At 45.9% G+C, this 22,680-nt stretch overlaps 1 protein-coding gene and 1 pseudogene across 1 annotated transcript in view; one reads left to right on the top strand and one right to left on the bottom strand.

The window, feature by feature from the left end:
* LOC135573003 (uncharacterized) overlaps window positions 1–2,158 on the bottom strand; it is a 49,504-nt gene extending 47,346 nt beyond the window's left edge. Inside the window, exon 1 of the mRNA XM_065022058.1 lies at window positions 1,813–2,158. The gene's annotated coding sequence lies outside the window, so the exon portion shown is untranslated. The remainder of the gene's footprint in view (window positions 1–1,812) is intronic.
* Window positions 2,159–17,945: 15,787 nt separating this feature from the next.
* On the top strand, window positions 17,946–20,585 carry LOC135572802 (cAMP-responsive element-binding protein-like 2; annotated as a pseudogene).
* The last annotated feature ends 2,095 nt before the right edge of the window (window positions 20,586–22,680 follow it).

Genomic DNA, 22,680 nt, shown 5'->3' with positions numbered 1-22,680 from the left:
ACTAGTATATAGTAATGTAGAACAGAGATGACTAGTATATAGTAATGTAGAACAGAGATGACTAGTATATAGTAATGTAGAACAGAGATGACTATGACTAGTATATAATAATGTAGAACAGAGATGACTAGTATATAGTAATGTAGAACAGAGATCACTATGACTAGTATATAGTAATGTAGAACAGAGATCACTAGTATATAGTAATGTAGAACAGAGATGACTAGTATATAGAAATGTAGAACAGAGATGACTATGACTAGTATATAATAATGTAGAACAGAGATGACTAGTATATAATAATGTAGAACAGAGATGACTAGTATATAGTAATGTAGAACATAGATGACTAGTATATAGTAATGTAGAACAGAGATGACTATGACTAGTATATAGTAATGTAGAACAGAGATGACTAGTATATAGTAATGTAGAACAGAGATGACTATGACTAGTATATAATAATGTAGAACAGAGATGACTAGTATATAGTCATGTAGAACAGAGATCACTATGACTAGTATATAGTAATGTAGAACAGAGATGACTAGTATGTAGTAATGTAGAACAGAGATGACTAGTATATAGTAATGTAGAACAGAGATGACTAGTATATAGTAATATAAAACAGAGATGACTAGTATATAGTAATGTAGAACAGAGATCACTATGGCTAGTATGTAGTAATGTAGAACAGAGATGACTAGTATATAGTAATGTAGAACAGAGATAACTATGGCTAGCATATAAGTAATGTAATTTTCTGCTGCCAATGACTGGAACGAACTGCAAAAATCACTGAAGCTGAAGACTCATATCTCCCTCACTACCTTTAATCACCAGCTGTCAGAGCAGCTCACAGATCACTGCACCTGCACACAGCCCATCTGTAAACAGCCCATCCAACTACCTCAACCCCATACTGTATTTATTTATTTATCTTGCTCCTTTTGCAACCCAGTATCTCAACTTGCACATAAGTCAAGGGGTATGAATACTTTCTGAAGGCAAACTAAACTGTCTCTTGATAACATTCACCTGCTATACTTCCCAGGATACTAACCCCTTACCAGCCCAGCCTTGGGCCAGGTGTGGATGTACGTGCATGTATGTAAATAGCTTTCTCTTGTTCATTCTTCTTTTCCAAGGACAATTCTAATGACAAGAGAGAAAAGTAGACCGCCCCATAATAACCTGTCATTATTACATGGTAATAACGTCTCCTCGTTCACAGTGTTATCAAACGGTGTGTGAGTTTGTGTTTTACTGCGACTAAATTACGACGTATCTCTTTATTCACATTCATATCTCTCGACAACCCCCCCGACTAGGACTAGACTATAATAACACCGTTTCTTTCTGGTCCAATGATAGGTCTACTAGGATTACGTTGTAAAATCACTCACATTACATGTCTAGGCCTAATGGTTTTTACAAGACCAATCGATTGCTATAATTATTTCAATTGATTACTTAAGCACTTTCGAGATAAACCGGTAGCTCGATTTTGAACATTTCCCCTCTAACTTCTAGACTGTCACTTTGCTTAGGATGGGTAACTAGTCTACTAACCTTCCTAATCACCAAACAATGTTCTACCTAGGTGACATCAAATGCGGAGTCGGGCCGATTCGGACGAACATTAGGACAGATCTCCAATTCGTATTTCTAGTAAAAGTCACCTGGTACAGTTTCGTACATTATGTTACTTTCTGCTCTCCCGGTTCAACTCACATGGGAAACTCCGTAATTTACAAGGCCCGGTTGCGATATACTCGCTTCGTCATTTATAGAAATTTCGGGGAAACTTACCGTTAGAGAAGTCGCTGTCAGAAAGCGCCGTTTAACATCATCGACATCTATTATCAAGTTAAAGTTGTTGTAAACTCGGTTTAACGAAGAGTAAAAGCGAAGAAAACTACAAAAATCTATGAGATGAAAAAGATTCGCTGGTTAGTAAACTTCAACCATAGAGGATGAGGTCATTGAGATAAATATAAAAGGTTGGCGTCATTTGAAACCAACTCCTAATGAACAGGCGGCCTTAAAGGCACAACCCCATCTATAAAAACACCATCTCGCTGCTGACTTTATAGAGTTAATAACTTATTACCGAGTTAGGTAGCCAGTGTCATATCTACTCACATACAAAAAAAACATAAGTTATTACGCACTTTATAACTTTGAGGACGTTTGAATGAGGGGGCGGGGCGCCGAAGCACCAGTAGTCTAATGAGCTGCAAACAAACTGTGACTGTGATTGGACGAGAGCCAAGTTCCTCCTGCTGGCTAGATGCCCTTTAACCCTTCATATGACTAGAGCCAAGTTCCTCCTGCTGGCTAGATGCCCTTTAACCCTTCATATGACTAGAGCCAAGTTAGTCCTGCTGGCTAGATGCCCTTTAACCCTTCATATGACTAGAGCCAAGTTCCTCCTGCTGGCTAGATGCCCTTTAACCCTTCATATGACTAGAGCCAAGTTAGTCCTGCTGGCTAGATGTTCTTCATATGACTAGAGCCAAGTTAGTCCTGCTGGCTAGATGCCCTTTAACCCTTCATATGACTAGAGCCAAGTTAGTCCTGCTGGCTAGATGCCCTTTAACCCTTCATATGACTAGAGCCAAGTTAGTCCTGCTGGCTAGATGCCCTTTAACCCTTCATATGACTAGAGCCAAGTTCCTCCTGCTGGCTAGATGCCCATTAACCCTTCATATGACTAGAGCCAAGTTAGTCCTGCTGGCTAGATGTTCTTCATATGACTAGAGCCAAGTTAGTCCTGCTGGCTAGATGCCCTTTAACCCTTCATATGACTAGAGCCAAGTTCCTCCTGCTAGCTAGATGCCCTTTAACCCTTCATATGACTAGAGCCAAGTTCCTCCTGCTGGCTAGATGCTCCTCATATGACTAGAGCCAAGTTAGTCCTGCTGGCTAGATGCCCTTTAACCCTTCATATGACTAGAGCCAAGTTAGTCCTGCTGGCTAGATGCCCTTTAACCCTTCATATGACTAGAGCCAAGTTAGTCCTGCTGGCTAGATGCCCTTTAACCCTTCATATGACTAGAGCCAAGTTAGTCCTGCTGGCTAGATGCCCTTTAACCCTTCATATGACTAGAGCCAAGTTAGTCCTGCTGGCTAGATGCCCTTTAACCCTTCATATGACTAGAGCCAAGTTAGTCCTGCTGGCTAGATGTTCTTCATATGACTAGAGCCAAGTTAGTCCTGCTGGCTAGATGCCCTTTAACCCTTCATATGACTAGAGCCAAGTTCCTCCTGCTAGCTAGATGCCCTTTAACCCTTCATATGACTAGAGCCAAGTTCCTCCTGCTGGCTAGATGCTCCTCATATGACTAGAGCCAAGTTAGTCCTGCTGGCTAGATGCCCTTTAACCCTTCATATGACTAGAGCCAAGTTAGTCCTGCTGGCTAGATGCTCTTCATATGACTAGAGCCAAGTTAGTCCTGCTGGCTAGATGCCCTTTAACCCTTCATATGACTAGAGCCAAGTTAGACCTGCTGGCTAGATGCTCTTCATATGGCTAGAGCCAAGTTAGTCCTGCTGGCTAGATGCCCTTTAACCCTTCATATGACTAGAGCCAAGTTAGTCCTGCTGGCTAGATGTTCTTCATATGACTAGAGCCAAGTTAGTCCTGCTGGCTAGATGCTCTTTAACCCTTCATATGACTAGAGCCAAGTTCCTCCTGCTGGCTAGATGCTCTTTAACCCTTCATATGACTAGAGCCAAGTTCCTCCTGCTGGCTAGATGCCCTTCAACCCTTCATATGACTAGAGCCAAGTTCCTCCTGCTGGCTAGATGCCCTTCAACCCTTCATATGACTAGAGCCAAGTTAGTCCTGCTGGCTAGATGCTCTTTAACCCTTCATATGACTAGAGCCAAGTTAGTCCTGCTGGCTAGATGCCCTTTAACCCTTCATATGACTAGAGCCAAGTTCCTCCTGCTGGCTAGATGCTCTTCATATGACGAGCCAAGTTAGTCCTGCTGGCTAGATGTTCTTCATATGACTAGAGCCAAGTTAGTCCTGCTGGCTAGATGTTCTTCATATGACTAGAGCCAAGTTCCTCCTGCTGGCTAGATGCCCTTTAACCCTTCATATGACTAGAGCCAAGTTAGTCCTGCTAGCTAGATCCTCTTTAACCCTTCATATGACTAGAGCCAAGTTAGTCCTGCTGGCTAGATGCCCTTTAACCCTTCATATGACTAGAGCCAAGTTAGTCCTGCTGGCTAGATGCCCTTTAACCCTTCATATGACTAGAGCCAAGTTAGTCCTGCTGGCTAGATGCCCTTTAACCCTTCATATGACTAGAGCCAAGTTAGTCCTGCTGGCTAGATGCCCTTTAACCCTTCATATGACTAGAGCCAAGTTCCTCCTGCTGGCTAGATGCCCTTTAACCCTTCATATGACTAGAGCCAAGTTAGTCCTGCTGGCTAGATGTTCTTCATATGACTAGAGCCAAGTTAGTCCTGCTGGCTAGATGCCCTTTAACCCTTCATATGACTAGAGCCAAGTTCCTCCTGCTAGCTAGATGCCCTTTAACCCTTCATATGACTAGAGCCAAGTTCCTCCTGCTGGCTAGATGCTCCTCATATGACTAGAGCCAAGTTAGTCCTGCTGGCTAGATGCCCTTTAACCCTTCATATGACTAGAGCCAAGTTAGTCCTGCTGGCTAGATGTTCTTCATATGACTAGAGCCAAGTTAGTCCTGCTGGCTAGATGCCCTTTAACCCTTCATATGACTAGAGCCAAGTTCCTCCTGCTAGCTAGATGCCCTTTAACCCTTCATATGACTAGAGCCAAGTTCCTCCTGCTGGCTAGATGCTCCTCATATGACTAGAGCCAAGTTAGTCCTGCTGGCTAGATGCCCTTTAACCCTTCATATGACTAGAGCCAAGTTAGTCCTGCTGGCTAGATGCTCTTCATATGACTAGAGCCAAGTTAGTCCTGCTGGCTAGATGCCCTTTAACCCTTCATATGACTAGAGCCAAGTTAGTCCTGCTGGCTAGATGCTCTTCATATGGCTAGAGCCAAGTTAGTCCTGCTGGCTAGATGCCCTTTAACCCTTCATATGACTAGAGCCAAGTTAGTCCTGCTGGCTAGATGTTCTTCATATGACTAGAGCCAAGTTAGTCCTGCTGGCTAGATGCTCTTTAACCCTTCATATGACTAGAGCCAAGTTCCTCCTGCTGGCTAGATGCTCTTTAACCCTTCATATGACTAGAGCCAAGTTCCTCCTGCTGGCTAGATGCCCTTCAACCCTTCATATGACTAGAGCCAAGTTCCTCCTGCTGGCTAGATGCCCTTCAACCCTTCATATGACTAGAGCCAAGTTAGTCCTGCTGGCTAGATGCTCTTTAACCCTTCATATGACTAGAGCCAAGTTAGTCCTGCTGGCTAGATGCCCTTTAACCCTTCATATGACTAGAGCCAAGTTCCTCCTGCTGGCTAGATGCTCTTCATATGACGAGAGCCAAGTTAGTCCTGCTGGCTAGATGTTCTTCATATGACTAGAGCCAAGTTAGTCCTGCTGGCTAGATGTTCTTCATATGACTAGAGCCAAGTTCCTCCTGCTGGCTAGATGCCCTTTAACCCTTCATATGACTAGAGCCAAGTTAGTCCTGCTAGCTAGATCCTCTTTAACCCTTCATATGACTAGAGCCAAGTTAGTCCTGCTGGCTAGATGCCCTTTAACCCTTCATATGACTAGAGCCAAGTTAGTCCTGCTGGCTAGATGCCCTTTAACCCTTCATATGACTAGAGCCAAGTTAGTCCTGCTGGCTAGATGCTCTTTAACCCTTCATATGACTAGAGCCAAGTTAGTCCTGCTGGCTAGATGTTCTTCATATGACTAGAGCCAAGTTAGTCCTGCTGGCTAGATGCCCTTTAACCCTTCATATGACTAGAGCCAAGTTAGTCCTGCTGGCTAGATGCTCTTCATATGACTAGAGCCAAGTTAGTCCTGCTGGCTAGATGCCCTTTAACCCTTCATATGACTAGAGCCAAGTTAGTCCTGCTAGCTAGATGCCCTTTAACCCTTCATATGACTAGAGCCAAGTTAGTCCTGCTGGCTAGATGTTCTTCATATGACTAGAGCCAAGTTAGTCCTGCTGGCTAGATGCCCTTTAACCCTTCATATGACTAGAGCCAAGTTAGTCCTGCTGGCTAGATGTTCTTCATATGACTAGAGCCAAGTTAGTCCTGCTGGCTAGATGCCCTTTAACCCTTCATATGACTAGAGCCAAGTTAGTCCTGCTGGCTAGATGCTCTTTAACCCTTCATATGACTAGAGCCAAGTTAGTCCTGCTGGCTAGATGTTCTTCATATGACTAGAGCCAAGTTCCTCCTGCTGGCTAGATGCCCTTTAACCCTTCATATGACTAGAGCCAAGTTCCTCCTGCTGGCTAGATGCCCTTTAACCCTTCATATGACTAGAGCCAAGTTCCTCCTGCTGGCTAGATGCCCTTTAACCCTTCATATGACTAGAGCCAAGTTAGTCCTGCTGGCTAGATGCCCTTTAACCCTTCATATGACTAGAGCCAAGTTAGTCCTGCTGGCTAGATGCCCTTTAACCCTTCATATGACTAGAGCCAAGTTAGTCCTGCTGGCTAGATGCCCTTTAACCCTTCATATGACTAGAGCCAAGTTAGTCCTGCTGGCTAGATGCCCTTTAACCCTTCATATGACTAGAGCCAAGTTCCTCCTGCTAGCTAGATGCCCTTTAACCCTTCATATGACTGGTTCCTTATTTCTCGTAGTTATTCTATGTCTCTCTCTCCCCAAGAACAGGTACATGGGCTGGGCTGAGCAGCTATCTAACATATCAAGTGAATCACTGCGGTGTTTGACATAAAAAAAAAACACACAATCTCGTTCCACAACAAACATCAAACGGCTGGGATCATAAACGGATGGATATCTGTGTTTATTGGGCCACAGGCTAATTATTGATTTCCTTCCAAGTCTGTATATTGTTTTGATATCATGCTGTGTGGTGTGGTGTGGTGTGGTGTGGTGTGGTAACCCCAAACACCTAGACACAGTGTGGTGTGGTGTGGTGTGGTGTGGTGTGGTGTGGTGTGGTGTGGTAACCCCAAATAAATCAAATCAAATCAAATCAAACCCCAAACACCTGGACACAGTGTGGTGTGGTAACCCCAAACACCTAGACACAGTGTGGTGTGGTAACCCCAAACACCTAGACACAGTGTGGTGTGGTAACCCCAAACACCTAGACACAGTGTGGTGTGGTAACCCCAAACACCTAGACACAGTGTGGTGTGGTAACCCCAAACACCTGGACACAGTGTGGTGTGGTGTGGTAACCCCAAACACCTGGACACAGTGTGGTGTGGTAACCCCAAACACCTGGACACAGTGTGGTGTGGTAACCCCAAACACCTGGACACAGTGTGGTGTGGTAACCCCAAACACCTAGACACAGTGTGGTGTGGTAACCCCAAACACCTAGACACAGTGTGGTGTGGTAACCCCAAACACCTAGACACAGTGTGGTGTGGTAACCCCAAACACCTGGACACAGTGTGGTGTGGTAACCCCAAACACCTGGACACAGTGTGGTGTGGTAACCCCAAACACCTGGACACAGTGTGGTGTGGTAACCCCAAACACCTAGACACAGTGTGGTGTGGTAACCCCAAACACCTGGACACAGTGTGGTGTGGTAACCCCAAACACCTGGACACAGTGTGGTGTGGTAACCCCAAACACCTGGACACAGTGTGGTGTGGTGTGGTAACCCCAAACACCTAGACACAGTGTGGTGTGGTGTGGTAACCCCAAACACCTAGACACAGTGTGGTGTGGTGTGGTGTGGTAACCCCAAACACCTGGACACAGTGTGGTGTGGTAACCCCAAACACCTAGACACAGTGTGGTGTGGTAACCCCAAACACCTGGACACAGTGTGGTGTGGTGTGGTAACCCCAAACACCTGGACACAGTGTGGTGTGGTGTGGTAACCCCAAACACCTGGACACAGTGTGGTGTGGTAACCCCAAACACCTGGACACAGTGTGGTGTGGTAACCCCAAACACCTAGACACAGTGTGGTGTGGTAACCCCAAACACCTGGACACAGTGTGGTGTGGTGTGGTAACCCCAAACACCTGGACACAGTGTGGTGTGGTGTGGTAACCCCAAACACCTGGACACAGTGTGGTGTGGTAACCCCAAACACCTAGACACAGTGTGGTGTGGTAACCCCAAACACCTGGACACAGTGTGGTGTGGTAACCCCAAACACCTAGACACAGTGTGGTGTGGTAACCCCAAACACCTGGACACAGTGTGGTGTGGTGTGGTAACCCCAAACACCTGGACACAGTGTGGTGTGGTGTGGTAACCCCAAACACCTGGACACAGTGTGGTGTGGTAACCCCAAACACCTAGACACAGTGTGGTGTGGTAACCCCAAACACCTGGACACAGTGTGGTGTGGTAACCCCAAACACCTAGACACAGTGTGGTGTGGTAACCCCAAACACCTGGACACAGTGTGGTGTGGTAACCCCAAACACCTGGACACAGTGTGGTGTGGTAACCCCAAACACCTAGACACAGTGTGGTGTGGTAACCCCAAACACCTGGACACAGTGTGGTGTGGTGTGGTAACCCCAAACACCTGGACACAGTGTGGTGTGGTGTGGTAACCCCAAACACCTGGACACAGTATGGTGGGTTGTGGTAACCCAAAACACCTGGACACAGTGTAGTGTGGTAACCCCAAACAGCTCCCTGGTAGGGTTACTAAACCTACATGTGGTGTGGTAACCCCCAACAGCTCCATGGTAGGGTTACTAAACCTACATGTGGTGTGGTAACCCCAAACAGCTCCATGGTAGGGTTACTAAACCTACATGTGGTGTGGTAACCCCAAACAGCTCCATGGTAGGGTTACTAAACCTACATGTGGTGTGGTAACCCCAAACAGCTCCATGGTAGGGTTACTAAACCTACATGTGGTGTGGTAACCCCAAACAGCTCCATGGTAGGGTTACTAAACCTACATGTGGTGTGGTAACCCCAAACAGCTCCCTGGTAGGGTTACTAAACCTACATGTGGTGTGGTAACCCCAAACAGCTCCATGGTAGGGTTACTAAACCTACATGTGGTGTGGTAACCCCAAACAGCTCCCTGGTAGGGTTACTAAACCTACATGTGGTGTGGTAGCCCCAAACAGCTCCATGGTAGGGTTACTATCACACAGTATTTCAGGTAGTCTTACATCCAGGGCATTTAGTAAAAGACAATATGTACATCTAAGAGCAGAAATTACATAATGTTTTAAGGTTGATGGTAGATTAGATATGAGGAAGGGATCATGTTTTAAGGTTGATGGTAGATTAGATATGAGGAAGGGATCATGTTTTTAGTTCTGGTCTCATGAGTCTAGTGGAGGTGAGATGTTTTGTTTCTGGTCTCATGAGTCTAGTGGAGGTGAGATGTTTTGTTTCTGGTCTCATGAGTCTAGTGGAGGTGAGATGTTTTGTTTCTGGTCTCATGAGTCTAGTGGAGGTGAGATGTTTTGTTTCTGGTCTCATGAGTCTAGTGGAGGTGAGGTGTTTTGTTTCTGGTCTCATGAGTCTAGTGGAGGTGAGGTGTTTTGTTTCTGGTCTCATGAGTCTAGTGGAGGTGAGGTGTTTTGTTTCTGGTCTCATGAGTCTAGTGGAGGTGAGGTGTTTTGTTTCTGGTCTCATGAGTCTAGTGGAGGTGAGGTGTTTTGTTTCTGGTCTCATGAGTCTAGTGGAGGTGAGGTGTTTTGTTTCTGGTCTCATGAGTCTAGTGGAGGTGAGATGTTTTGTTTCTGGTCTCATGAGTCTAGTGGAGGTGAGATGTTTTGTTTCTGGTCTCATGAGTCTAGTGGAGGTGAGGTGTTTTGTTTCTGGTCTCATGAGTCTAGTGGAGGTGAGGTGTTTTGTTTCTGGTCTCATGAGTCTAGTGGAGGTGAGGTGTTTTGTTTCCAGAGGTCTCATGAGTCTAGTGGAGGTGAGGTGTTTTGTTTCCAGAGGCCTCTGCTGAATACCCAGATTTAGATGTGAGTGTCATTGTGATTGGTCGACTCAGGATCAGATTTAGAATTGGTTGACTTTATCAGAAAACACTACAGTAGGCTCAGATATACAGTAAGCTGCTCTGTGGCTCAGATATACAGTAAGCTGCTCTGTGAATCAGATATACAGTAAGCTGCTCTGTGAATCAGATATACAGTAAACTGCTCTGTGAATCAGATATACAGTAAGCTGCTCTGTGGCTCAGATATACAGTAAACTGCTCTGTGGCTCAGATATACAGTAAGCTGCTCTGTGGCTCAGATATACAGTAAGCTGCTCTGTGGGCTCAGATATACAGTAAACTGCTCTGTGGCTCAGATATACAGTAAGCTGCTCTGTGGGCTCAGATATACAGTAAACTGCTCTGTGGCTCAGATATACAGTAAGCTGCTCTGTGGCTCAGATATACAGTAAGCTGCTCTGTGATTCAGATATACAGTAAGCTGCTCTGTGAATCAGATATACAGTAAACTGCTCTGTGAATCAGATATACAGTAAGCTGCTCTGTGGCTCAGATATACCGTAAGCTGCTCTGTGGGCTCAGATATACAGTAAGCTGCTCTGTGGCTCAGATATACAGTAAGCTGCTCTGTGGCTCAGATATACAGTAAGCTGCTCTGTGGCTCAGATATACAGTAAGCTGCTCTGTGGCTCAGATATACAGTAAGCTGCTCTGTGGGCTCAGATATACAGTAAGCTACTCTGTGGCTCAGATATACAGTAAGCTGCTCTGTGGCTCAGATATACAGTAAGCTGCTCTGTGGCTCAGATATAGGCTGTATCCCACATGGCACCCTATGCCCTATGGGTCCTGGTGGAAAGTGTGAACTATATAGGGAATAGGGTGCCATCTGGCACTCACACGTATAGTAGGCTGCTCTGGCTTCGATGGGTGAACAAAGCTCATTGTTTCAGAGGAGGATTGATGGGTGACACAGCCTCCAACACAAAGGGGAGATTAGGGGTCTGTCCTTACATCCTGGTATTCAACACCCGGGTCGGCCCACTGCAAAACAACATCAAACGACATCCTATTCCTTATATAGTGTTCTACTGTTGGAGAGGGCCGATAGGGCACTTCCGTAGGGACTGGGGTTTCATTTGGGATGCAGGACACATGTCTAGGTGCCCCACTGCAGCCAGGCTCTTCAGTCTTCAGCTCCCCAGGGTCCTCAGTCTTCAGCTCCCGGCGCCAGGCACTTCCGTAGGGACTAGGGTTTCATTTGGGATGCAGGACACATGTCCAGGTGCCCCACTGCAGCCAGGCTCCGCAGTCTTCAGCTCCCAGGCCCCAGGCACTTCCGTAGGGACTAGGGTTTCATTTGGGATGCAGGACACATGTCCAGGTGCCCCACTGCAGCCAGGCTCCTCAGTCTTCAGCTCCCCAGGCTCCTCAGTCTTCAGCTCCCCAGGCTCCTCAGTCTTCAGCTCCCCAGGCTCCTCAGTCTTCAGCTCCCCAGGCCCCAGGCTCCTCAGTCTTCAGCTCCCCGGCCCCAGGGTCCTCAGTCTTCAGCTCCCAGGCCCCAGGCTCCTCAGTCTTCAGCTCCCCAGGCCCCAGGCTCCTCAGTCTTCAGCCCCCAGGCTCCTCAGTCTTCAGCTCCCCAGGCCCCAGGCTCCTCAGTCTACAGCTCCCCAGGCTCCTCAGTCTTCAGCTCCCCAGGCTCCTCAGTCTTCAGCTCCCCAGGCCCCAGGCTCCTCAGTCTTCAGCTCCCCGGCCCCAGGGTCCTCAGTCTTCAGCTCCCAGGCCCCAGGCTCCTCAGTCTTCAGCTCCCCGGCCCCAGGGTCCTCAGTCTTCAGCGCCCCAGGCTCCTCAGTTTTCAGCTCCCCAGGCCCCAGGCTCCTCAGTCTTCAGCTCCCCAGGCCCCAGGCTCATCAGTCTTCAGCTCCACAGGCCCTTCAACATGAACACATTGTCCGTACACTACCATCAAGCTGAAAAAGGGACACAGACACAAATGGATTGCAAGGTGAAAGAGAGAGAGAGAGAGAGAGAGAGATGACACTTTCCATATTGAGGGAGTTTCACCGTCCCTGACTAGATAATACCAACGGGCAGGTGCCAACTGGAAGAAAGCCTGTCGTATTACGACATCTACATGTCTGATTTAGAAAACACCTCAAAGTGCTCCGTATAATGACGACGTCACCACGGTCCTCCACCGTTACTCTGACGACGTCACCACGGTCCTCCACCGTTACTCTGACGACGTCACCACGGTCCTCCACCGTTACCCTGACGACGTCACCACGGTCCTCCACCGTTACTCTGGCACGCGTCACCACGGTCCTCCACGTTACCCACAAGTTACCCTGACGACGTCACCACGGTCCTCCACCGTTACTCTGACGACGTCACCACGGTCCTCCACCCGTTACTCTGGCAGCGTCACCACGGTCCTCCACCGTTACCCTGACGACGTCACCACGGTCCTCCACCGTTACTCTGACGACGTCACCACGGTCCTCCACCGTTACTCTGACGACGTCACCACGGTCCTCCACCGTTACTCTGACGACGTCACCACGGTCCTCCACCGTTACTCTGACGACGTCACCATGGTCCTCCACCGTTACTCTGACGACGTCACCACGGTCCTCCACCGTTACTCTGACGACGTCACCATGGTCCTCCTCTCTGCAGTTCTAATCATCAGTCTCAGAGGTGTAGACCACCGTTACTCTGACGACGTCACCATGGTCCTCCACCGTTACTCTGACGACGTCACCATGGTCCTCCTCTCTGCAGTTCTAATCATCAGTCTCAGAAGTGTAAACCACCGTTACTCTGACGACGTCACCATGGTCCTCCACCGTTACTCTGACGACGTCACCATGGTCCTCCACCGTTACTCTGACGACGTCACCATGGTCCTCCTCTCTGCCCTGCCCCAGACTCATTATTAACCCAGAACCCTAGCCCTGCTGCCCTGCCCCAGACTCATTATTAACCCAGAACCCTAGCCCTGCTGCCCTGTTCCAGACTCACTATTAACCCAGAACCCTAGCCCTACCCCAGACTCACTATTAACCCAGAACGCTAGCCCTGCTGCCCTGCCCCAGACTCATTATTAACCCAGAACCCTAGCCCTGCTGCCCTGCCCCAGACTCATTATTAACCCAGAACGCTAGCCCTGCTGCCCTGCCCCAGGCTCAATATTAACCCAGAACGCTAGCCCTGCTGCCCTGTTCCAGACTCACTATTAACCCAGAACCCTAGCCCTGCCCCAGACTCACTATTAACCCAGAACCCTAGCCCTGCTGCCCTGTCCCAGACTCACTATTAACCCAGAACCCTAGCCCTGCTGCCCTGCCCCAGGCTCAATATTAACCCAGAACGCTAGACCTGCTGCCCTGTTCCAGGCTCACTATTAACCCAGAACCCTAGCCCTGCCCCAGACTCACTATTAACCCAGAACCCTAGCCCTGCTGCCCTGTCCCAGACTCACTATTAACCCAGAACCCTAGCCCTGCTGCCCTGCCCCAGACTCATTATTAACCCAGAACCCTAGCCCTGCTGCCCTGCCCCAGACTCATTATTAACCCAGAACGCTATCCCTGCTGCCCTGCCCCAGGCTCAATATTAACCCAGAACGCTAGCCCTGCTGCCCTGTCCCAGACTCACTATTAACCCAGAACCCTAGCCCGGCTGCCCTGTCCCAGACTCACTATTAACCCAGAACCCTAGCCCTGCCCCAGACTCACTATTAACGCAGAACGCTAGCCCTGCTGCCCTGTCCCAGACTCACTATTAACCCAGAACCCTAGCCCTGCTGCCCTGTCCCAGACTCACTATTAACCCAGAACCCTAGCCCTGCTGCCCTGCCCCAGACTCATTAATAACCCAGAACCCTAGCCCTGCTGCCCTGCCCCAGACTCATTATTAACCCAGAACCCTAGCCCTGCCCCAGGCTCATTAATAACCCAGAACCCTAGCCCTGCCCCAGGCTCATTAATAACCCAGAACCCTAGCCCTGCTGCCCTGCCCCAGACTCATTATTAACCCAGAACCCTAGCCCTGCCCCAGGCTCATTAATAACCCAGAACCCTAGCCCTGCTGCCCTGCCCCAGGCTCATTATTAACCCAGAACCCTAGCCCTGCTGCCCTGCCCCAGACTCATTATTAACCCAGAACCCTAGCCCTGCTGCCCTGTCCCAGACTCACTATTAACCCAGAACCCTAGCCCTGCTGCCCTGTCCCAGACTCACTATTAACCCAGAACCCTAGCCCGGCTGCCCTGTCCCAGACTCACTATTAACCCAGAACCCTAGCCCTGCCCCAGACTCACTATTAACGCAGAACGCTAGCCCTGCTGCCCTGTCCCAGACTCACTATTAACCCAGAACCCTAGCCCTGCTGCCCTGTCCCAGACTCACTATTAACCCAGAACGCTAGCCCTGCTGCCCTGTCCCAGACTCACTATTAACCCAGAACCCTAGCCCTGCTGCCCTGCCCCAGGCTCAATATTAACCCAGAACGCTAGCCCTGCTGCCCTGTCCCAGACTCACTATTAACCCAGAACCCTAGCCCTGCTGCCCTGCCCCAGACTCATTAATAACCCAGAACCCTAGCCCTGCTGCCCTGCCCCAGACTCATTATTAACCCAGAACCCTAGCCCTGCCCCAGGCTCATTAATAACCCAGAACCCTAGCCCTGCTGCCCTGCCCCAGACTCATTATTAACCCAGAACCCTAGCCCTGCCCCAGGCTCATTAATAACCCAGAACCCTAGCCCTGCTGCCCTGCCCCAGGCTCATTATTAACCCAGAACCCTAGCCCTGCTGCCCTGCCCCAGACTCATTATTAACCCAGAACCCTAGCCCTGCCCCAGGCTCATTATTAACCCAGAACCCTACCTCTCTAAAACTCAAACCCTGGTTATGGCCCTAAGCCTAACTGCAGTCAATGTAAACTATTGTTGAGCTTAGAGATGTCTTTCAAGCAATATAATAATGATGATTATTCAAAGTTTTAAACACCTTCTCATTCCAGGGTTTTTCTTTATTTATTTATTTATTTATTTCTACATTGTAGAATAATAGTGAAGACATCAAAACTATGAAATAACACATATGGAATCATGTAGTAACCAAAAAAAGTGTTAAACAAATATAAACAAAATATATTTTATATTTGAGATTCTTCAAATAGCCACCCTTTGCCTTGATGACAGCTTTACTCTTGGAATTGTCTCAATTAGCTTTATCTGGAATGCTTCTCCAACAGCCTTGAAGGAGGGTAGCCTAGTGGTTAGAGCATTGGACTAGTAACCGAAACGGTTGCAAGTTCAAATCCCCGAGCTGAGAAGGTACAAAATATGTCGTTCTGCCCCTGAACAGGCAGTTCACCCACTGTTCCTAGGCTATCATTGAAAATAAGAATTTGTTCTTAACTGACTTGCCTAGTAAAATAAAGGTTAAAAAAAAAACAATGTTCCCACATATGCTGAGCGCTTGCTGGCTGCTTTTAATTAAATTGATTTTTTTACCTTTATTTAACTTGGCAAGTCAATGGCGGCCTTAGGAACAGTGAGTTAACTGCTTTGTTCGTGCAGAAATGTTTACCTTGTCAGCTCAGGGATTCGATCTTGCAACCTTCCGGTTACTAGTTGAACACTTTAACCACTAGGCTCTAACCACTAGGCTACCTTCTTATCCTTCACTCTGCGGTCCAACTCATCCCAAACCATCTCAATTTGGTTGAGGTCGGGGGATTGTGGAGACCAGGTCAACTAATGCAGCACTCCATCACTCTGCTTCTTGGTAAAATAGCCCTTATACAGCTTGAAGGTGTGTTGGGTCATTGTCCTGTTGAAAAACAAGTGATAGTCCCACTAAACGCAAACCAGATGGTATGGCGTATCGCTGTAGAATGCTGTGGTAGCAATGCTGTTTAAGTTTGCCTTGAATTCTAAGTAAATCACAGTGTCACCAGAAAAGCACCCCCACACCATAACACCGCCTCCTCCATGCTTCACAGTGGGAACCACACACCATAACACCTCCTCCTCCATGCTTCACAGTGGGAACCACACACCATAACACCGCCTCCTCCATGCTTCACGGTGGGAACCACACACCATAACACCGCCTCCTCCATGCTTCACAGTGGGAACCACACACCATAACACCGCCTCCTCCATGCTTCACAGTGGGAACCACACACCATAACACCGCCTCCTCCATGCTTCACGGTGGGAACCACACACCATAACACCTCCTCCTCCATGCTTCACGGTGGGAACCACACACCATAACACCTCCTCCTCCATGCTTCACATGCGGAGATCATCCGTTTATCCACACCGCGTCTCACAAAGACACGGAGGTTGGAACCAAAAATCTCCAATCTGGACTCCAGACCAAAGGACAAATTTCTACCGGTCTAATGTCCATTGCTCAAGTTTCTTGGCCCAAGCAAGTCTCTTCTTCTTATTGGTGTCCTTTAGTAATGGTTTCTTTGCAGCAATTCAACCATGAAGGCCTGATTCACACAGTGTCCTCTGAACAGTTGATGTTGAGATGTGTCTGTTACTTGAACTCTGTGAAGCATTTATTTGGGCTGCATTTTATGAGGCTGGTATCTCTAACCAACTTATCCTCTGCAGCAGAGGTAACTCTGGGTCTTCCTTTTCTGTGGTGGTCCTAATGAGAGCCAGTTTCATCATAGCGCTTGATGGTTTTTTGCGACTGCACTTTAAAGAAACATTCAAAGTTCTTGACATTTTCCATATTAAATGACCTTCATGTCTTAAAGTAATGATGGACTGTCGTCTCTCTTTGCTTATTTGAGCTGGTCTTGCCATAATATGGACTTGGTCTTTTACCAAATAGGGCTATGTTCTGCATACCACCCCTACCTTATTACAACACAGCTAATTGGCTCAAACGCATTGAGAAAATAAATTCCACAAATGAACTTTTAACAAGGCACACCTGTTAATTGAAATTCATTCCAGGTGACTACCTCGTGAAGCAGGTTGAGGGAATGCCAAGAGTGTGCAAAGCTGCCTTCAAGGCAAAGTGTGGCTATTTGAAGAATCTCAAATATTCTTGCGTTGTACCCAATGATTTATGAGAACTTGCTTGGTAGGTCGACGTCCTCATTGAGGTTTTACAGACGTGTTTTATGTACACACAATATTTATGAAATTAATATTGTTATATTTGGTAACACTTATTTGTTTTCCCAATTCAAGACTCCAACCCCAATTCTATGGAACGGACGTGGGTGTGGCTAGGTCTACATAAGGGTGCTAATTTTAAAAAACTCACAAGACGTTTGACGAAGGCCGTGAGGCCGATACGTAAAGCTTATTAAAGATCAGTGATTCCATCAAGTGATCGGGTTTCTGCTTTTTTTCTCATCTTATTCAACTGTTACCGTGCACCTGCAAAATTTGTTTAACACTATTTTGGTTACTACATGACTCCATATATGTGTTATTTCATAGTTTTGATGTCTTCACAATTATTCTACAATACAGAAAATATTTTTTTTAAAATAAAGACAAACCCTTGAATGAGTAGGTGTTTCTAAAACTTTTGACCGGTAGTGTATGTCATTGAGAATATCTTACCATAATTATACACACTATAATGACTTGCTCCAGACTGATACTGCTCTTATACTGCAAAGTGAAAACGTTAGAAAACGTTAGCGTTTAAAAACTGTATAGCTTTATTATGAAAAGAACAAGGATCCTCTCACGGCCCCCCCCCCATTTGATAGAATATTATTTGGTTCCACCCATATTTTCGTAATGGTTGATGTTAGTTGTAGTTTTCATGCCCCTGGTATGCAGTGAACGTCATTTTGATTGAGTCACGCAAAAAAACACAAAGTCCCAGCATCCCTTGCGTAGAGGGTTCGGTCTGAAGTTACCACAACAGGAAGCGTCACTGCGCTAAAAACATTGGAGTAGGAAAAGTGCAACAAAACGCTGTCGAACACGAAGCTGCAGGAATGTTTCGTTTTAAGAAAATGTGTTAATTTGTGAAATAATATTTTTATAATCCACAACTTGTCTTCATTTGATCGTCATCCATCTTGAGAACTGTCGAATTTGCGTCACTAGCAGCCCTCGATAGATCGGTTGTGTTGACCAAAATGGATGACAGCAAGGTATGTGGTTCTCTTCATGTTGTTTAACTAGCTAAACATGTTTTTAGGCTTAAATCAGTCATGTCTGTTAATGCTTTTCTGGTGTATTGTTACTATTGGGGGAATTGTCTTTACACAGACAACGATCTCAGATGAAAACAATTGGTGTTTGCTTCTCTAACGAGGTTCGGTACTGGTGCACTAACTCTAGTCTCTGAATAACAAGGCACTGTGTGTTTTCTTTCTGCCGTTATCGCGATAGATGGTGGGAGGCAAAGTCAAGAAACCCGGTAAACGAGGCCGTAAACCCGCTAAGATTGATCTGAAAGCGAAGTTGGAGAGGAGCAGGCAGAGCGCCCGGGAGTGCCGAGCCAGGAAGAAGCTCCGTATCAGTACCTGGAGGAACTCGTGTCCAGCAAGGAGAGGGCCATCTGCGCCCTGAGGGAGGAGCTGGAGATGGTGACTACATCACCCCGTTCTTCCTAAATGCACCAGCTATTCCCGTCAATTACCTAAACCACTCATTTGGTGTTGAAAAATCAGACGATATTTCACAAAATGATAATGATTTTCTTTACCTGCCTCTTGAATAAAGGCCTAGTCCCGTAGAAACTTCTGGAGACACTGACAACCTGCCTCTTGAATAAAGCCCTAGTCTATCCCGTAGAAACTTCTGGAGACACTGACAACCTGCCTTTTGAATAAAGGCCTAGTCCCGTAGAAACTTCTGGAGACACTGACAACCTGCCTCTTGAATAAAGCCCTAGTCTATCCCGTAGAAACTTCTGGAGACACTGACAACCTGCCTCTTGAATAAAGCCCTAGTCTATCCCGTAGAAACTTCTGGAGACACTGACAACCTGCCTCTTGAATAAAGCCCTAGTCTATCCCGTAGAAACTTCTGGAGACACTGACAACCTGCCTCTTGAATAAAGGCCTAGTCTATCCCGTAGAAACTTCTGGAGACACTGACAACCTGCCTGGAATAAAGGCCTAGTCTATCCCGTAGAAACTTCTGGAGACACTGACAACCTGCCTCTTGAATAAAGCCCTAGTCTATCCCGTAGAAACTTCTGGAGACACTGACAACCTGCCTCTTGAATAAAGCCCTAGTCTATCCCGTAGAAACTTCTGGAGACACTGACAACCTGCCTCTTGAATAAAGGCCTAGTCTATCCCGTAGAAACTTCTGGAGACACTGACAACCTGCCTCTTGAATAAAGCCCTAGTCTATCCCGTAGAAACTTCTGGAGACACTGACAACCTGCCTCACTAATATAGCTAACATTCTACTGCTGTGTTGTGTAGCTTAATAGGTGTTTCCAGACCACAGCTTTCTTTTGCAGCCAACTCTTGTCATCTAACTCTCTGTTGGTTTCTCCTTCAGTACAAGCAGTGGTGTACAGCCATGGACCAGGGGAAGATCCCTTCTGTCTGAGATAAAGGCCCTACTGACGGAGATGAACAGAAGCCTCCTCAGAGCTCCTCCACCAAGAGCTCCAAGAACAGCAACCAGAGCTAATGTGTTGGGAGTGCCAGACCAGAACTAGTCTGACTGTCAGTTTGTTAGAGGTGGCAGCCCTGGGTTGTATTCATTAGGGAAATGATATCAAACGTTGTGCAACAGAAAACAGGGTGTTCATATAATACCTACCCCCTTTTTCCATCCTGTTTGTTGCCCTGGTGAATACGACCCAGAGCGAGTCTGTCTGATGAAAGGTTCCAGGCCAGAGCTAGGCAGTAGGTACTTTCGGTCTGTCATGCCTAGACCGCTCCACTGTATAAGGCCTCTGTGACAGAGAGTGAAGAGGTGTCTCACCGGTCTGTCTGTTTCAGCCCCCTCTAGAGGAGACGCGCAGCAACAGAACTGTCAGAGACACATATCATTACTAACGCTGGAGGACCTTCAGAAGTAATAGCTTGTATTATTTACAGTTGTAATCCACATCACTGGCCTGATTTATCATGCGTGGTTCACTATTGCAACTCTTGGATTCGTTAATGTTAGTAATGTGAAATATTGCTATTAGTTGCAGCTATAGACGCCTTTAGACAGCCTTGTATTATTGAGCAGTTCATTTTAATTTCCTTCCTCAATGTTTTAGCTTCTACGTGTGAGAATTGAGGAAGCCTTTAATGGTACATGGATGAAACCAGGACAGAAGAAGTTGAAAGGGTTTAGGCTGTGCATGTCCTACCTGGCCTAGACATTCAGACAAAACAAAAAAGCACATATTCACCTTCAAATAAGGAATTACTCTTTGACCTTTTATTGGTTAGTTTGTGTTGGGAAAAGAGCAGAACATAACATCCCAAATGCCACTCCATTCCCTAAATAGAGCCCTGGTCTAAAGTAGTGTACTATATAGGGAATAGGGCTCTGGTCTAATGTAGTGCACTATATAGGAATAGGCTCTGGTCTAAAGTAGTGTACTATATAGGAATAGGGCCCTGGTCTAATGTAGTACTATAGGAATAGGCTCTGTCTAATGTAGTGCACTATAGGGAATAGGGCTCTGGTCTAATGTAGTGCACTATATAGGGAATAGGGCCTGGTCTAATGTAGTGCACTATATAGGAATAGGGCTCTGGTCTAAAGTAGTGCACTATATAGGGAATAGGGCCCTGGTCTAAAGTAGTGTACTATATAGGGAATAGGGCCCTGGTCTAAAGTAGTGCCCTATATAGGGAATAGGGCACCATTGGGGACATGTATATCTTGTCATGTATCTGCAGAGATGATGTAATGATATACAGCACTGTATGTTGAATTTATTATATATTTTTGCTGGATCACAGAAAGCCCTTTTTTTCCCTGGTTTTGTAGTGTGATGTTTGAGAACGTATAGAAGGTCTGACAGACAAAAGAAAGATCTTTCCCAGTATGTAGAGATGTTCAAAATCTCTTGTTTGTGTGAAAGGCTAGAATGGGGACACGTCCTTACCAGAACAGAAGCTGCTGAGGCATTGCTCCACCTATGTTGTCTTTCAGTAACGTTACATTGTATCATGTATCTAATCGAGGCCTAGACGACTCATGTTCTTTCACCATAATGCAAACTGCAAAATATAGTGAGGAGCTGTACCTGTTTTGGTTTACAAATGATGATTCTATTGTCCTAAGGAAATTAAATAAGGACTCATTAATGGACATTCATTTCCGTTTGACACTCTTAATGCATTCATTCTGACACTCATTAATAGACATTCATTCTGCTTGACACTCATTAATAGACATTCATTCTGACACTCATTAATAGACATTCATTCTGCTGACACTCATTAATAGACATTCATTCTGCTTGACACTCATTAATAGACATTCATTCTGACACTTGACATTCTTCTGCTTGATTAATAGACATTCATTCTGACACTCATTAATAGACATTCATTCTGTCTGACACTCATTAATAGACATTCATTCTGTCTGACACTCATTAATAGACATTCATTCTGTCTGACATTCATTCTGCTTGATTAATAGACATTCATTCTGTCTGACACTCATTAATAGACATTCATTCTGACACTCATTAATAGACATTCATTCTGCTTGACACTCATTAATAGACATTCATTCTGACACTCATTGACATTCATTCATTAATAGACATTCATTCTGCTTGACACTTCATTATCCTGCTTGACACTATAGACATTCATTCTGACACTCATTAATAGACATTCATTCTGCCTGACACTCATTAATAGACATTCATTCTGACACTCATTAATAGACAATCATTCTGCTTGACACTCATTAATAGACATTCATTCTGCTTGACACTCATTAATAGACATTCATTCTGACACTCATTAATAGACATTCATTCTCTGACTTGACATTCTCATCATTAATAGACATTCATTCTGCTTGACACTCATTAATAGACATTAATTCTGACACTCATTAATAGACATTCATTCTGCTTGACACATTCTGCTTGATTTAATAGACATTCATTCTGCCTGACATTAATTCAGCACTCATTAATAGACATTCATTCTGTCATGACACATTCATTAATAGACATTCATTCTGCTTCATTAATAGACATTCATTCTGCTTGGCCATCATTAATAGACATTCATTCTGCACTCATTAATAGACATTCATTCATCATTAATAGACATTCATTCTGACACTCATTAATAGACATTCATTCTGCTTGACACTCATTAATAGACATTCATTCTGCTTTAATAGACATTCATTCTGACATTCATTCTGACACTCATTAATAGACATTCATTCTGCTTGACACTCATTAATAGACATTCATTCTGCTTGACACTCATTAATAGACATTCATTCTGACACTCATTAATAGACATTCATTCTGCTTGACACTCATTAATAGACATTCATTCTGCCTGACACTCATTAATAGACATTCATTCTGACACTCATTAATAGACATTCATTCTGCTTGACACTCATTAATAGACATTCATTCTGCCTGACACTCATTAATAGACATTCATTCTGACAC

Source organism: Oncorhynchus nerka, linkage group LG8 (assembly GCF_034236695.1).
Source record: "Oncorhynchus nerka isolate Pitt River linkage group LG8, Oner_Uvic_2.0, whole genome shotgun sequence".
Classification (NCBI taxonomy): domain Eukaryota; kingdom Metazoa; phylum Chordata; class Actinopteri; order Salmoniformes; family Salmonidae; genus Oncorhynchus; species Oncorhynchus nerka.
This window is presented reverse-complemented; position numbering and strand designations above follow the sequence as displayed.